This window comes from Cynocephalus volans, chromosome 8 (assembly GCF_027409185.1).
Source record: "Cynocephalus volans isolate mCynVol1 chromosome 8, mCynVol1.pri, whole genome shotgun sequence".
NCBI classification, from domain to species: Eukaryota; Metazoa; Chordata; class Mammalia; order Dermoptera; family Cynocephalidae; genus Cynocephalus; species Cynocephalus volans.
This window is the reverse complement of record NC_084467.1, coordinates 82,430,224-82,448,696: the sequence shown is the minus strand read 5'-3', so window position 1 is coordinate 82,448,696 and position 18,473 is coordinate 82,430,224. Positions and strand designations below refer to the sequence as shown.

Sequence of the window (18,473 nt, the reverse complement as noted above, 5' to 3'; positions counted from 1 at the left end):
GGCCCTTCATGATCACGTCCCTGCCTGCTCCTCCAGCCTCATCTTTATCAATAACACCCAACTGCCTTTCTTCAACCTGCAACTGTATTGCAAAAGTATTGCAATTATCTGACCCCCTTTATCCTCTAATGCCTCAAGGCTTTGCCCACACTGTCCCTGGCTCTTGGTACCTTGTTCTCTCAGACAACTCTTTTTTTTTTTTTTTTTTAATTTTATTTTGTCGATATACATTGTAGCTGATTAATGCTCCCCATCACCAAAACCTCCCTCCCTTCTCCCTCCCCCCCTCCCCCCCAACGATGTCCTTTCTGTTTGTTTGTTGTATCAACTTCAAATAATTGTGGTTGTTATATCTTCTCCCCCCCCCCCCGGTTTGTGTGTGTATGTGTGTATGTGTGTGTGTGAATTTATATATTAATTTTTAGCTCCCACCAATAAGTGAGAACATGTGGTATTTCTCTTTCTGTGCCTGACTTGTTTCACTTAATATAATTCTCTCGAGGTCCATCCATGTTGTTGCAAATGGCAGTATTTCATTCGTTTTTATAGCTGAGTAGTATTCCATTGTGTAGATGTACCACATTTTCCGTATCCACTCATCTGATGATGGGCATTTGGGCTGGTTCCAACTCAGACAACTCTTGCTTCACTAACACTTTCCTCAAGCACATCACATTGTCCCAAACCTTCCTTGGCCCCTGCCTCCACGTTGAGCTAGAAGTTGCTCCTTTGCACGTGGCTCAGTTATATCAGATGGGTAGAGGGGTTAAACATAGAGGCTCAGAAAGCAGACCATCTGGTTCAATCCCAGCGTTGATGCTTATTAGCTGGGTGACTGCAGGCACAATATTTAAACTCTTTAAGCAATCTGATTGCTTCTTCTGTAAAATGGGCACAATAATGGTAAAAATGGATCTAATAACAATACCTACCTCTCTGGGTTTTTGTGAGGATTATAAGGTATGAAAAGTGCTTAGCACAATACCTAGCACATCAAAAGTGCTCAGTAAATGTTAATTCTTATTATTTGGTGGGGGTTATTATTAGCATCCTCATGGAGGGGCATCTGTTGACACACAAATGGAGGAACCTAGTACCAGAATGTGATCCCAAGACATCTGATCACTTTTCAAATGGTCCTAACATTTCACCACCCAGAATATGCATATTGAAAGGCTCCTGTAGTCTTTGGGCCATGGTCTTCAGTATAGCTTCAGACAGCTTGGTGTGTACTGCAGACATTTTTGAAGCCTCCTTTACCACCACCTCCAAGCTCTGTCTGCATCTAAGAACGATCTCTAAAGAGAAATTGAAGGCATCTGCCTACGATTTCCCAGAACTCTCTCCTGGCCCTGCCCTTACCAGTTTCTCCTGGATGAGTAGGTCAGAGGAGGCTCTACTCCTGGTCCCAGCAGGAGATTCCTGCCCTCTCATCTCTGAACTTCAAAGGATTCCAAGTTAGAAGGATCTCTGGGGGAGTCTCAAGGGGGGATCATAGATGTACCCACCCCAGACCCCTCAGTGTTGGAGAAAAACCTCTAAAAGGCAAATGATGATTTGAAGGATCAGTTGGACTTACAAGAACTTGTGACATGATAAGAAATGTACATTTTGTCTCTGCCCCAGTTTTAAGCAGCGATCTCCTAAAACCCTTGTAATTTCCAGAGTGATAGGAGCATTTTTGCTGTAATATTTAGTCTTAGGTCCTTGTTCCTGATATGAGAGCTTCTAAGACCCTTTGAATCTCTGGAGTGATATGACTGTCTTTTGTATACTAATGAGTGACTCTTGGTTGTTGCGGGGGGAAGTCCTTAGACAGTTTCAGGATGGAGTCTGATTACCAAAGGAACCAACCATATGATTAGAGGGTTGAAACTTTCAGCCCCACCCCCTGACCTCTGGGGGGATGAGGGGGGTTGGAGGTTGAATTCAATCACCAATGATCACTGATTTAATCAATCATGCCTACATAATGAAACTGCCATAAAAACCCCAAACAACGTGATTCAGAGAGCTTCCAGGTTGGTAAATACATCTTTGTGCCATGAAGGTGAGTGCCCAGAGAAAGCATGAAGCTCTTGCACCCCTTCCCACATAATGGGCATTGTGCATCTCCTCCATTTAGCTGTTCCTGAGTTCTATCCTCTATAATAAACCAGTGATAGTAAGCAAAGTGTTTCCCTGAGTTCTGAGAGACATCATGGCAAACTACTGAACCTGAGGAGAGGATCGTGGGAACCCCCAGTTTATAGCTGGTCAGTCAGAAGTACAGGAGACCTGGGACTTGTGATTGACATCTGGAATGAAGGGCAGTATAATGAGACCGAGCCCTTAATCCATAGGGTTTGCACTAATCTGGGTAGTTAGTGTCAGAATTGAATTAAATTATAGGACAACCAATTGGTGTCTGCAGAGAACTAGAGAATTGCTTGGTGTGGAAAACCCACACAGATTTGGTGTCAGCAGTGTTGGGAGTATAGAAAAATAGTTTTTCTTTTGGTATTTTTACAGATTTCTACAGAAATTGAGGTTCTGCTGGATTCTGGGTACTGGAGTATCATCTTCAACTATAATTGCGTGAGTATTTCTGGATTTTGAGTTGACTCTTTAAAGACCTGGCGAAGTCATGTTTGTGGTAGGTGAAAAGATACTCACACTTAGCAGCAGGAAGTAGTTTTAAAAGACTAACTTCTCAGCATCTGCATGAATTTCCTTTATAAGTTGCAAAGGCCCATTATTTAATACAGGTTATATTTTAGGATCAAGATTTTTTTTTTTCCAGTTTATAAGAAATTCATTTTTTTTTTTTAGCATTTTGTGTTTTATTGCTATAGTGTTATACTTATCATTTTCTTTCTTTTTTATTGAAACATAATTGATTGTACATGTCTGTGGGGTACAGAGTTGTATATCAATACCTATGTGCAATACATGATGCTCAAATCAGGATAATTAGTATATTCAATATTATACAATGTTAATTGTTTTTCATGGCTCTTTATCTATTCCTCCTTTACTCCCCCTTTCCCTTCCCCCTTTTCCACCTTTGGTAACCTCAGTTCTGTTCTCTCCTTTCAGAAGTTCAACATATCACTGTGATTATTGTATGTTTCTTTCTTTTTTTATTTACTTGTTTATCTTTTTAACTCCCACTTATGAGTGAGGACATGCAGTATTTCTCTTTCTGTGCCTGACTTATATCACTTAACATAATTTTCTCTAAGTTCATCCATGTTGCTGTGAATGGCAGTATTTTTTATGAGAGAATACTATTCGATTGTGTAAATATACCACATTTTCCTTATCCAGTCATCCAATGATGGACATTTAGGTTGGTTCCAACTCTTGGCTACTGTAAATAGAGCTGTGATAAACATGGGAGTGCAGATATCCCTTCAACATGATGAATTCCATTCCTTTGGGTATATACACAGGAGTAGAATTGCTGGATGGTATGGCAGTTCTATCTGTAGTAGTCTGAGGAAACTCCATACCAATTTCCGTAATGGCTGCACCAATTCACAGTCCCATCAGCAGTGTAAGAGTGTTCCCCTTTCTCTTCATCCTCACCAGCATTTGTTATTCTCTGTCTTTTTTATAATAACCAGTCTAACTGGGGTGAGATGATATCACAATGTGGCTTTGATTTGCACTTCCCTGATGCTGAATGATGTTGAGCATTTTTTCATGTGTCTGTTGGTCATTTGTATGTCTTCCTTTGAGAGGTGCATGTTCAGCTCCTTTGCCCATTTTTTACTGTTAAGTTGTTTGAGTTCCTTGTATATTCGGGATGTTAATCCTTTGTCAGATGCACAGTTTGCAAATATTTTCTCTCACTCCATAGGTTGTCTTTTTGCTTTGTTAATCGTCTCTTTTGCTGTGCAGAAGCTTTTTAGTTTGTTATAATCCCATTTGTTTATTTTTCCTTTTGTGGCCTGTACTTTTGGGGTCATATTCATAAAGTCTTTGACCAGTCCTACTTCCTGAAGTGTTTCCCCTATGTTTTCTTTTAGGAGTTTTATAGTTTCAGATCTTATATTCAAGTCTTTAGTCCATTTTGAGTCGATTTTGTATATGGCAGGAGGAGCGGGTCTAGTTTCATTCTTTTACATATAGATGTCCAGTTTTCCCAGCACCATTTATTGAAGAGGCAGTTTTTTCCCCAATGTATGTTCTTGGTGCTTTTGTCAAAGATCAGTTGGCTGTAAGTATGTGGGTTGAATTCTGGATTCTCTATTCTGTTCCATTTGTCCCTATATCTGTTTTTATGCCAGTACCATGCTGTTTTGGTTACTATAAGCTTTGTAGTATAATTTGAAGTCAGGTAGTGTTATGCCTTCAACTTTATTTTTATTTATTTATTTTTTACTCAGTATTGCATTGTCTATTTGGGGTCTTTTGTTGTTCCATATGAATGTTAGGATTGTTTTTTCTATTTCTGTGAAGAATGTCATTGGTATTTTGACGGGTATTGCATTGAATCTGTAGATTGCTTTGGGTATTATAGACATTTTCACAATGTTAATTCTTCCAATCCAAGAGCATGGAATGTCTTTCCATCTTTTCATGTCCTTTTTAATTTCTTTCAATAGTGATGTGTAATTCTCATTGTAGAGATCTCTCACCTCCTTGGTTAAGTCTATTCCTAGGTATTTAATTTTTGTTGGTGACTAGTGTAAATGGGCTAGCTTTCTTGATTTCTTTTTCTGCTGGTTCATTGTTGGAGTATAAAAATCTACTGATTTTTGCATGTTGATTTTGTATCCTGCAACTTTACTGAAATTATTTGCCAGCTCTAAGAGGTTTTTTTTGCAGAGTCTTTAGGTTTCTCTCTATATAGGATCATGTCATCTGCAAACAGACAATTTGACTTCATCTTTTCCAGTCTAGATGTCTTTTATTTCTTTCTCTTGCCTTAATCTTCTGGCTAGGACCTCCAATATTATGTTAAATAGGAGTGGTAAGAGTGGGCATCCATATCTTGTTCCTGTTCTTAAAGGGAAAGCTTTCAGCTTTTCCCAATTCAGAATGATATTGGCAGTGTGTTTGTCATACATGACTTTTATTGTGTTGAGACACTTTCCTTCTAAACCTAACTTGCTGAGAGTCATTATCATGAAGGGATGTCAAATTTTGTCAAATGCTTTTTCTACATCTATTAATATAATCATATGGTTTTTGCCCTTGGTTTTGTTGATGTGGTGTTTCACATTTGTTGACTTATATATTGAACCATCCTTGCATTCCTGGAATGAATCCCACTTGATTGCGGTGTATAATTTTTTTCATGTGTTGCTGTATTCTGACTGCTAATATTTTGTTGAGGATTTTTGCATCTGTGTTCATCATAGATATTAGCCTATAGTTTTCTTTTTTTTTGTTGTATCCTTGTGTGGTTTTGGTATCAAGGTGATGCTAGTTTCATAGAATGAATTTAGGAGAATGATCTCTGTTTGAATTTTCTGGAATAGTTTGAAGAGAATTGGTGTTAATTCCTCTTTAAAAGTTTAGAAGAATTCAGCAGCAAAGCCATCAGGCCCTGAGCTTTTCTTTGTTGGGAGACTGCTTCAGTCTCGTTGCTTGTTATTCGTCTGTTCAGGTTTTCTATTTCTTCTTGGTTCAATTTTGGCACTTTGTATGTGTCCAGAAATTTATCCATTTCCTCTACGTTTTCAAATTTCTTGGTGTATAGTGGTTTATAATAGTCTCTAGTGATTCTTTGTATTTCTGTGGTATTGGTTATAATGTCTCCTTTTTCGTTTGTGATTTTTGTTATTTAGGTTTTCTCCCTTCTCTTTTTAGTTAGCCTTGCTAATGGTATTTCTATTTTGTTTATCTTCTCAAAAAAACAACTTTTTGTTCCATTGATCTTTTGTATCATTTTGAAAAAACTCTAATCTTAGTTTTTTCTTTCAAATTTTGGGATTGGATTTTCTAGTTCTTTGCAGTTTAACATTAGCTTGTTTATTTGAAATCTTTCTGTTCTTTTGATGTAAGCATTTATTGCAACAAACTTTCCTCTTAGTAGTACTTTTGCAGTGTCCCACAGGTTTTGGTATGATGTGTCTTTCTTTTCATTAGTTTCAAGAAATTTTTTGCTTTCCTGTTTAATTTCTTCTTGGACACATAGATCACTCAGGAGCATGTTGTTTAATTTCCATGTTTTTATATAGTTCCTAGCATTTCACTTATTATTGATTTCTAGTTTAATTAGTTGTGTTCTGAAAAGATACTTGAAATGATTTCAATTTTTAAAAAATTTGTTGAGACTTGATTTGTGGCCTAATGTTTAGTCTATTCTGGAGAATGATCCATGTGCTGATGAGAAGAATGTATATTCTGTGGTGGTTGGATGAAATGTTCTGTAGATATCTGCCAAGTCTAATTGGTCTGAAGCATGGTTTAAATCCTGTGTTTCTCTGTTGATTTGTTGCCTAGATGACCTATCCAATTTTGAGAGAAGGGTGTTCAGGTCCCCCACTACTATTGTATTGGGGTTTATCTCTTTCTTTAGGTCTAATAGTGTTTGCTTTATATATCTGGGTGCTCTGGTGTTGGGTGCATATATATTTATGATTGTTATGTCTTCTTGCTGGATAGTTTCCTTTATCATCATATAATGGCCTTCTCTGTCTCTTTTTATTGTTTTCGGTTTGAAGTCTATTTTATCCTATATAAGAATAGCTATCACCGCTCATTTTTTATTTCCATTTGTGTGGTGTAGCTTTTTATTTTTTCTTTTTAATTTATTTTTATTAGCATATTCATTATTACAAATCATACTTATTCTTTATGCCCCTTATCCAATCCTTCCTTTTCTTCCTCTCCCTCCCCCTTCCCCCTTCCCCCTTCTAATAACCATAGATTTTTTCCCTCAATCTGATAGATTAACTGTTTCTTTATTGGTTTGTTGCCTAGATGATCTATCCAGTGCTGAGACAGGTGAGATCAAGTCCTCCCCTATTACCGTAAAGCAGATGCTTCTTCTATTACTCTGGAGTGTATTTTGTGAACAGAGAAGACCTCTTCTTCCTTTTTCTTTTTTTGTCTCCACTGGTGCCTCTCCTTGTGTCAATACAGTTGAGAGTCTGGCGTGCCATCTGCATGGTGGCTGTGACTGCTGCTATAGAGACTAGCCACTTTTGTGGCAGCCATGGCAACTACAGTGGCTATAGTGGGCTACCCATGTGGAAATGGTGTTTTTGATGTGCTCTTTACCTGGTTGTGGCTGGGTTTGGCTTCCTCTGGCTCCATACCTCAGGACCCCGATATATCATTTTCTATCCCTTCACTTAAATTAATCTGTGTGTGTTTTTACAGATGAGGTGAGTCTTTTGTAGACAGCATATTGTTGGGTATAGTTTTTTAATCCAATCAGTCAGTCTGTGTCTTTTGAGTGGGGAATTTAACCCATTTACATTTAAGGTTGTTATTGAAAGGTATTGTTTTACTCCTGACATTTAATTGCTTTTATTATGGTTGATTTAAATATCTTTTGTTCCTTTCTTTCCTTTTCATTGTCTGTCTTCAGTGTTCATTGGTTTTTTCAGGTGGTATGGTATAGTGTCTTTCTGTTTCTCATTTGCATACCTGCTCTACTAGTGGTGTTCATTATTTCTCATGTATTCATGGTAGTGATTATCATTTTGGGGGTTGCAGATACAGAACTCCCTTAAGGATTCTTTGTAGGGCTGGTCATGTGGTGGTGAACTCCCACAGCTTTTGTTTTGGAAATAGACTATATCCCCTTCATTTCTGAAGGATAGCCTTGCTGGGTATAGTATTCTTGGCTGGCAGTTTTTTCTTTTAGTACTTTGAATATATTATCCCATTCTTTTCTGGTCTGTAGGATTTCTGCTGAGAAGTCTGCTGTTAGTCTGATGGGGGCTCCCTTATAGGGAATTTGATGCTTTTCTCTTGCTGTTTTTAGGATTCTCTCTTTGTTTTTGACTTTTGCCAGTTTGACTACAGTGTGCATAGAGAGGACCTTTTTGGATTGAATCTGTTCGGAGATCTTTGAACCTTGAACTTCTTGGATCTGGAAGTCAATATCTCTACCAATACCTGGGAAGTTTTCTGCTATTATTTCATTGAATGTGTTTTCAATGCCTTTTCCTTTCTCCTCCCCTTCCAGAACATCCATGATTTGGATGTTTATGTGTTTAAGGTAGTCTTCTAGCTCTCTTAGATTTTCTTTCATTTTTTGAAATTCCTTTTTTGTTGTTGTTTGTTTGTTTGTTTGTTTGCTTGGGTTATTTCAAAAAGACTGTCTCCAAGATCAGAAATTCTTTCTTCTGCTTGCTTTAGCCTGCTGCTTACACTTTTGATTGTACTTTTTATTTCATTGAATTAGTCTTTCAGTTCCAGGAGTTTTGCTACATTCTTTTTTTATGGTATTTATCTCTTTGTAAATTTCTTCCTTCGTGTCCTGGATTGATTTTCTCATTTCATTGTGTTGTCTAGCTGGGTCTTCTTGTATTTCACTGAGTTTCTTTAAGATTGTTACTCAGAATTCCCTTTCAGACATATCAAGGATGTATTGTTGTATGGCATCTGGCATTTGGTAATTAGAGTGTTCTTTTGGTGGGGTTATATTTTATTGTTTTTTCATATTTCTAGTATCCCTGCTTTGATGACTAGTCATCTGGTGATTGCTTCTTCTCCTCTGGGGTGGCTTTTGAGGAGAAAGACTCCATCCAGTAGATATGTTATATATTGCCCATTGGGTGAGGTGTATTGGTTTTCATTCCAGGAAGACTCAGTAGTTTCAGTAGTTCCACATAGACTCAATTGTTTTGGGTAGACTTAGTAGTTCTGGGTAGACTCAGTGTTTCCAGGGGACGTTGGCAGGTATGTCTGTGGCTAGACCTGCATGTGCAGCTGGGCCCACATATGTGAATGAGGGCTGTGTGGACAGCTGGGGCAGTGCAGGCAGCTGTATGGCTGGGTCCACATGTGCAAGTTGGGCTGCATGGGTAGCCAGAGTGGCTGGGACTGTAGGCAGCTTGATGACTGGGCCCACATGGGGTAGGTGGGGCCATAGAGGTTGGTGGCCAGGCAGTGGGGATCATGTAGGAGGCCAGGGCCATGCAGGCAGCTGGAAGGCTGGAGCCATCAAGTGCTTGGCCACACACAGGAAATATGGACCATGCAGTGGGGTGTGCTGTGCAGGATCAACTCCTGTGCAGGGATGAAGGCCATAGCTGTGGGACTAGACAATGGCACAGGCCACCGCAGTGGGAGTGGGCTGGGGCAGGAGCAGGAGGAGGGTTACCACTTGGAGGTGCTTACAGCCAAGCAGATTCTTTCCACCACAAAGGAGAATTCCTCCTGGGCTGATCCTGGTTTGAGAGATGTGGTGGCAGCTGAAGTGCCTCTTTCTCTTCTGCACAACCCTGCTTGGTTTTTGTGCTCCACAGGCTCCTCACCAGGCTCCCCTGCCCTCCCACACTCTCCCACTGATGTTCTTCCCTGTATTTAGTTGTCCTTCCCTTGCTCTAGTCCCTTTCTGTGGAAGGATTGTGTATTGGGCACCTCTACTCCACCATCTTGCCTTGTCTCCTCAGGATCAGGGTTTTAATCCACTCTCAAGTAGTCAGCTTATTCCAAGAAAAAAAAAATCCAGAAAAGAGCTAAGAGTATGTATCTTTCACTAAGGTTTACCTATTTTGATAGTTTAAAGCAGGTGGGCCTTAGTAACAGAGTGGGAGGGATGACCAGGGAAGGTGCTCCTTAAGTATGAATTGGTTAGCAAAGTCATTTTAACATGAGCAACCCACAGAGAGCATAATTACAATAATAAGTAGATTGGTGCCTTTCTACTTTAAAATTTTTATAACAAACATTTAATTGGTACTTTTCTGTTTATAAAAAACCTCACATACATTGATAATACCTAATATCTAACAATTATTCATCACTTACTATGTTCCAAGCACTGTTTTAAGTGCTTACACTCATTTGCTCTATGAAAGTGGGGCCTTGAAGAGATGATTGGATTATAGGACCATGCTGTGGTGAATGGGTTAAAAATGGTGGTCAATGGCATGGTTCTGAGGGCTTCAAAAACAGAGTGTATGAGAACCTCTCTCTGCTTCTGCCGTCTCACAATGTGATAGATACCCTGCATCACCACCAAAGAATAAGCTCACCAAATGTGTTCCCTAGACTTGGACTTACCAGCCTCTGAAAATGTAAGCAATAAATTTCATTTTCTTATAAATTACCCTGTTATAAGCAACAGAAACAGACTAGTACAGAACATAGGTACCAAAGAAGTGGGATGTTGCTTATAACAAATACTTGAAAATGTGGAAGCAGCTTTGGGACTGGGTATTGATAAGAGGCTGAAAGAATATGGAGGAGCAGACTAGAAAAAGCCTAGCTGCTGATGGGAGTTTAGAAGACAAGAAAAGCAGGGAAGGTTTGGAATGTTTCGGAGACTGGTTAAATGGTGGTGAGCAGAATGCTGATAGAAGTATTGACAGTAAAAGACCATTCTAAGGAGGTCTCAGATAGAAATGAGAAGGAACTTATTGGAAACTAGGAAGAATAACACCTTTGTTATGAATTTGCAAGGAACTTGGCTACATTCTGTTCATGCCCAAAAGTTTTATGGAATGTGGAACTTCAAGTTACTGACCCAGGGTATTTGGTGGAAGAAATTTCTAAGGAGCAAAACATTCAGGAAGCTGCATGGCTACTTGTAACAGCTTATGCTGAGGTATGGAGGCAAAGGCATGATGCAAGACTTTTAAATTCAGCAAATTCAGAATTTAAAAGGGAAGCCAAGAGTAAAGATTTAGAACATTTGCAGCCTGGCCATGTGGTAGAAAAGCAGAGAGCATTATCAAGAGAAAAATGCAACAGTACAGCCCAGCAACCGTTGCTAAGGAGATTAGCACAGAAGAAAGGGATTATCAAGAGAAGGGAAAAAATACCTTGAAGACATTTCAGAAATTTTAGTGATTGTGTCTGCCACTACAAGCCCAGAAGCTCAGGGAGACACAATGGTCTTGGGCAACAGGCCTGAGACCCTCCATGGTCTTGCTGCCCAGGGCCACCTTGGGAAGCTGCTCCCCACACCAGCACCTCAGCTGCTTTAGCTGTTCTAGCTGTAGCTAAATTGGCCCCAGGTGTGTCTGGACCCACAGCTTTGGGAAATACAACCCAGAAGCCTTGGCAGTGTCCATGTGGTATTAAGTCTGCAGCCTCATGGAATGCCAGAGGTGTGGAAGCTTGGGAGTCTCCACCCCGATTTCAAAAGAAATATGGAAAAGACTGGGGGCCTGGGAAGAGATCTGTCTCAGGGGGCAGAGTCACTGCATAGAACTTTCACTAGAATAAGAGGAAATGTGGGGTCAGGGTTGCAGCAAACCCCATCTGCGCCATGCCTAGTGGAGTCATGGGAGCAGGACCACCATGGAGACCCCAGACATGTAGATTTACCAGCATGCAATGCCAGCCTGTGAGAGCTCAAGCACGGCCTCAGACCAGGAAAGCCATAGCAGCAGAGCCACCCGAGGACTTGGAGGTCCAATCCCCACACTAGTGTGTGGAGAATGCCAAACATGGAGTCAGGGTACATGATTCTTCAGCTTTAAGATTTGTTGCCTTCCCTGTTGGGTTTCAGACTTGTTTAGTACCTCTTACCTCATTCTTTTGGTCTGTTTCTCCCTCTGAACAGAAATATGTACCCTATGCTTGTCCCACCATTGTATCTTGGAAGTAGATAACTTGTTTCGATATCACAGATGGGAGTTTGAGCTTTGGACTTTTGAGTTGAAACAAATCAAGACGTTGGGGATGGAATGTATTTACCTGTGAGAAGGACATGATCTTTGGGAGTCAGGAGTGGAATGCTGAGGATTGATTGAATTGTGTCCCCCAAGGTTAATATATTAGAAATTTAATTCCCACTGTAACTGTTCAGGGTGGGAAATCCTATTATGGTAATTGGAAGGTGGGGCCTTTAAGAGGTGATTAGATTGTAGAACCATGCTGTAGAGCATGGATTAATAATGGTGGCCAGTGGCATGGTTCTGAGGGTTTTAAAAGAAGAGCACATGAGAGTCTCTCTGCTTCCACAATCTCACAATGTGATAGTTACCCTGCATCACCACCAAAGAAGATGCTTACCAGATGTGTTCCCTAGATTTTGGACTTCCCAGCCTCTGAAACTATAAGCAATAAATTTCATTTTCTTACAAATTACCCAGTTTCAGGTATTTATAAGCAACAGAAATGGACTAATACACCCTCCTTTTGCAGGTGAGGAAACTGAGGCCCTGAGTGGTTATGTAGCTTGTTCAGATCACAGCTAGAAAGTGGCAGGACCGGGATACAAACCCAGGCCATTCAGCTCTGGAGACACACACAACCACAACAGTGGACTGTTAGCTCAAGTGCACCGCACTATGAGTCCGGGCAGACATGAGTTGGGGGTCTTGTGTGGTAGGCAGAGATCAAGGTTTTCAGCCTGTAGGATGGAGAGAAAGGCCCTGAGAGGGAGGTCATGGGCCCTGAAGATTAACGTCAGCTCTTTGACACTTGTGCTTAAGTCTGATCCTGGCTAAGGGTGCTGATGTTAACCTGTCATGAATGTAATCACAGAAACCAACAAATATTTCTTTTTTATCTTTTTTCTTTTGGTGGCTGGTTGGTGTGGGGATAACAACACCACTCTCTGACCAACTGAACTATCTGGCCAGCCCTCAGCAAGTACTTCTGAACCCCATTTGTGTACAAAGCACTGAACTAGGTGCTAAGAGAAATATCACAAAGTATAAAAAGAGAGGCTTGGCACTCAAGGGGCTTATAACTAACTGTGGAAAACATTAGCACATGAAAAATTTAATAGCAATGTCAGTAGTATTCAGGGTATCAGGGTATCATAAGGTGGCAGGTGGTTAATGGCCAAACCAGGGGCCCAGAGAACCACTGCTTTGTCCTAAAGAGAGAGCAGCCCCTGAAGCCTGGGTGGACTGGGAAGCTTCATGGAGGGAGTAAGGCTTCACTGGGCCTGGCAGAGGTTTAGGGGAAGGTGACGGGGAGGGTGAGGAAGGGGGCTGAGGAGAGTTCCTCAGACAGAAAGTGCTATGAGGCAAAGCGGTGCACAGCGCTGGGCAGCACTGAGGGTCAGCAGCCAGCTGGTGAGCTGCAGAGGAGCAACTGACTTGGCAGCGGTGAGGACGAGATGAAGAGTGGAGTAGCCAGCATGGAGAGGGTAATATGCAGCTTATGGAGAGATGTCCACCTTGAACTGAGAAGTAACCCAGAGACTGATAGGGAAGGAGAATCAAAGGGGAGTAAAACTGGGAGGGCTGCCAGAGAAGACGCAGAGGACCAAAGGGAAGGCTGCAGGACCTAATGGCTAAGGACGTGGGCTTTGGAGCCAGAACGACTTCAAATTCTACCTCTGCCTCCTCTAGCCCTCTGAAAGGTCAAGCCACCCAGCCTTTCTGAGACTCATGTCCTCATCTATAAACTGAGAGAGAAAAAAGAAATCAGCTCATGGAATGGTTATGAAGTTCATCTAATAAGATAATATGATAAATTATGTAAAGCACTCAGCACAGTGTTCAAAAAATGGTAGCTTTCGAAAACCATGGAAGAGAGCCACTAGGAATGCTGGGCTGTCAGCCCTGAGAATCAGAGAGCAAGCTAGACCATGGTGCCCCCTCCCCCCACACTGGGGTGCCCCCTTTCAGCCCCTGTGTGATGCCATCCATTCCTTCCCTCTTCCAAGCAGTGCCCACTCACAGATAAGATGAACTCAGCCTCCTACAGAAACGTGACAGGAAGCTGAAAGATAACATAAAGCAGCAGCAGGGATTCCTGTTACCAGGATGGCTTTGGTTTAACAGGATGTGGGGGGACCAGGGAAACAGATGGCTGAGGAGTAAATGTTGTGGAACAATCCAGGAAGGTATTGCCCTCCCAGGCTCAGGACAGACAAGCTAGTTCTATTATTATAGCTTTTTTCTTTTCAAATGTACTGTTTGCTCATCCGCCCCTGTAGGCAGTTTCAGAACTTCAGCAAAATACAAGCTACTACCTGTTTTTATAATTGCTAAGATAATTTGGGGGGGGGTCGTTTTGTTCTGTCTTCATTTCTGTAGCATTCCTGAATATCTTGGTCCTAGCTATGATGGTTGTTTTGACATTGTCAATCAAGAACTCAGTGGGCAATAGCTTAAATGCCTTCATTATTACCATCAATTGCTTGTTTAAACAGAGTTTTAGTTTCCAAAGGAGTTTGTGAATTACTCACCAATGAAAGCAAAGCCAGAAATTGCAGCATAATTTCAAAGCATTGCTTGGGGGATATGGTCAAGAGCAAACATAAAGATCTATTTTCCTGTCAATTCCTCAGCCAAAGTTATTCTATCACTAGATAGAATAAACTAGGTCATGGTGGGCTTCAACTACACCTAATTTATCAGAATTCTTACTTTCACGGAATTTTCTAGTATGCTTTCCCAAATAGCAGTCAACCCTTTGCGTAGCAGGATGACCTGATTACACACCCACCTGTTCTTAGAGAAGTAATGATATATTTGTGAATGTTCCATTCATGTTCTTCCCAGCCTCTTTTGTATCTAGAGTGTAAACTTGGATCAGGAAGCAGGGAAAGTGTAAATCAGACCCCGGTGAACCCAACACAAACCCTGACCATGGCTGTTTAATCAGAACTCTGTTCTAACCATCTCCTAAGCAGTTGGAGACAAGTGTTGTTGCTGCCTGATAAACCACTCTAAAATTATATTACAAAGAGACTCCTCATTCATATTTTTGGCCCAAACATGTTCTCCAGACATCTGTTGGTACACAGGGCATCTCCACACAAATGGTACATGGCCCTTCCCACGTTTTATTTCATTTTCCCTTCAGAAGAAGCCTGTGAGGCAGATTGAATAGGCAATGGTATCTCACACATGGGGGAAAAGTGACTTCTCTCCAGGCATTAGAGAGGGGGAAGCTGAGCAGGCCTCAGCCATTCTCCTTGCTGGGTCTGCCTCCCCAGCTTGCGAAGCCTGGCCTCTCACAGCCTCCTCTGCAGCACCAGCTTTACAAGGTGAGGGTCACTTTGTAGTTCAATAGATACGGATCACTGCCATGTGTGAAACTCCTTCTTCTGGACATGCTCATAATTCTATTTGTTGAGTCACCCGTTCTCAAGAATCCCAACATCCTCCAAACCTGAAGACCTCACAGAGAACGGCTCAAGTTCACTACTACTGAAGAGTAAATTCAAATAACAAAAAAATACAACTAATTAGGTTCTCCCTGAGAAATGTTTCTTCTTTCTCTTTTTTTCTTTTTCTTTCTTTCTTTCTTTCTTTCTTTTTTTTTTTTTTTTTTTTGCAGCTGGCTGGTACAGGATTTGAACCCTTGACCTTGATGTTACAAGGCTGTGTTCTAATCAACTGAGTTAATTGGCCAGCTTTTTTTTTTTTTTTCTTCTCCTTCTTTTTGAGACTCCAAGTTTTTTGGGGGGGGTTGTTTGTTTGTTTTTGTAGAGCTAGGGCTGGGTCTGGAGCTCACAGACCCCTCGAGCCCATTCACAAACCCTTCACACGCAGGTCTGCAAGCTAGGTAACCGGCAAAAAGGTCCTTGGAGCCTTGGTTGAAGTAGGAATAGTCTTTATTCAGCACACACACATCTAAGAGCTAGGCAGTACAAAGAGAAACTCAGAAACTCAACTGCTACCTGCAAGGTCCAAAGTAAAACTGAAACTGAGCAGCTGCCAGCAGAGTAAACATGCTCTATTGTTAGAGGCCAGCTCTCTGCTGCCAGCCTGCTTCACCAAACTGCAGAACACACAAAAGCAGTTAACTAGAAAGATACATGGGTGCACATGCACACTAACTCCACCCACACACAACTTGTTTACAAGAAATGTGGAGAGTGCCTGACTAAATTATCCTATTTTCCTTACAGTTTTTTTCTCCTTTTACACAAAACAAAGTAGATGAAATAATACAGGATTAAAACTGCAAAAGTAGTTCATTGGTAGAACAGGTCTACACAAAAAAAGTACACAAAAAAAATCCAGATAGGAAGACAGGCTTATTTACAATGAGAAAACACATAAAATTAAGGTGTTTTCATTTTTTTTTTTTTAAGTAAAACTAAGGTATTTTGATTTAAAAAATCAAATGTAAGCTACAGTGGACACCACTGTTTACAGCGATGTTGAAGGGGAGGTAACACTTATTTTAGGGGTGGATATACCACAAGATACAGGCTTTATAGCATTAGTGCAATAAATTCACAAAACTATGTTACAGCTGGTTAATCCGTTTAAAATTGTTCCCAAGTATGTCACATTTTTGGCCCTCAGAGATTCATTTCTACAGATCTCAACCACGCTAAACTTCTAGCCACTGAATGAAAGGGAATTATTCCAAGCTTTCCAAAGGAGTTACAAAATCTATGTAGAGCAGAGGCCAATTATCCTTACCACAAGTCTGCTCTCATCAAAAGCCCTCAAACTTTTCAGAGAAATAGCTAGAAAAAAAGTTAGACACCAATGCAGTCACTATCTCCTATGCCAATCTAATAGACACTGAAACAGCCAGTGTTATGATAAAATGAGAAGTTTTAGGCTTTATCTTTAAAGGCTTATTCTGTTCTCAAAAATTAGTAGGATAAGATTATTTTCTAATGGAATAATTCTTGACTAAACATAGGAAGACTTCTGTCCTTTACTGGCTGGTGTTGGAGTAAAGGTCATAAATATGAGTCTTAAGCTACTGTGTATTTTAAAGTCAGGTGAAAATCTGAAATTAAAAATATGCTAAAAATACTAAATACAATCTTTTGGAAGCCTGCTATTAAAAACCTTTAAGGGTTTACTAACGAAGTCTGACTGCAAGGTGACAACAGTTCTAAGCCTGTCAGATTCCCTGTTTGGGAGAAAGGAACAATGTTTCCCACAAATTGGTAAGTTTTACACAAGGGAGAAATCTACACATATTAGGGCATGGAATTAGTTTCATTTTGTTTCATGGAGATTCTTCTCCCATGGTAAAGAAACAGAATGAGGAGTGAATCTTAATAGGTCTCTACCAGAAGTGGTAAACTTTTTCTCTCCTATATTCATAAAGCCAGACAGTTTTTCAAGCAGTCTGTGGAAGCAGACAGTAGAACAGGCTTCCTGTAGCCATAGACCACTATGTTGTATCTAGCTAAAGCAAAGATCAACTTAACCAATTATCTAAAGTCACTGTTAACTGTACGAAAGGGTAAAGTTCACCACTATATTTATTTAAAGGAAGTTGTCTAAAAGTAAGAATTCCATTAACCCTGGGTGAGAAAAATCAAAACAAATCATTCTCACTAATGAGTTGTCCATACAAGGCCAAGTGATGAGAATGCACCTGCTACACTTGACGTGAAGACACTATGCATAAAGCCTTACTTGGCAAGTCTGAACTTCTATTAATTAAGGGCAGAGTGAGGGAGAGCTAAGAGCTGCTTCTGTTAACATTTTAGTATCCAGATAGCATAGTAGAAACTGTTCCCAGGAATGACGTGTACTCCATTAATCACATTGAATAAAGCAGATGCATTAATTGCTTGTCTTTTCCTTTTTGTTTGAGAAGCTTATCTCCCTTTTAGCCATCCCAATGTACTTTGAAATGATTCCATGTTGGTTCAGTCCAGGAAGCAACAGTAAGAAAGTCCCTATCAGGTAGGTGAAAAGCAGGTGTGGATTTGCTGTCCCACCCAAGCAACTGCAGCAAGAGAAGTGATCGCGGTCATAAAGTACATTTTAGGCTTTTTCTTCCTTTAGTGTTAAGTGGCGTTTCCACCACCCCAGAGTTCTGTGTCCAGTTTTTACTAGACTGCTGCAAATTTCATGTTTTTCAGTGGCCCATTTATTAGAGCCAAAAATTCTAGGTGCTAGAATGGAAACAAGATAGCCAAGCACAAAAACATAACAAAACAGGAAACACCAGTCAAAACAGATGGACCTATATAGTAGATAATCAGAAACACCGAGGAAACCACACCCACGACGGCAGGTGGAAACCGGCCCTTCCCGATGGGAGGACTTGGCCTGCATCAGCATCGCTTCTCCGCGTCTTTGCAGCTGCTCTTCCAGACCTGCAGTATCGCAACCCGCGGGTTGGTGCTGTGATGATCTCCCTCCGCCATCGTCCCTGAGGTGCTGTCCTCCAACCCAACCTTCCCCTCAAGACTCCAAAGGTGACCCCAGTGCCTCTTTCTCTTTCTTGATCTACTTATTTCTCAGAATTCTCCTTCCCTGAGCTTCTCCTTGGGGCCTACAGAATGTATTTCTCTGGTGTCCTGGGAGAGCACTAAATAAACATAAAGCAATAATGAGGATGTTCTGACTGCCTGGGAGGTGGTAAGTGTGACGAAGAGGCACGGTGGGACGTGAGTGCCTGCTTCAGAACAATTGCAGATAGATCTACCATATGACACAGCTATACCACTGTTG

General features: G+C 40.9%; 1 pseudogene; it reads right to left on the bottom strand.

Moving 5' to 3' along the window:
- Positions 1-17,576: 17,576 nt before the first annotated feature.
- Positions 17,577-18,169, bottom strand: LOC134384208 (ADP-ribosylation factor-like protein 6-interacting protein 1; annotated as a pseudogene).
- Positions 18,170-18,473: the final 304 nt, after the last annotated feature.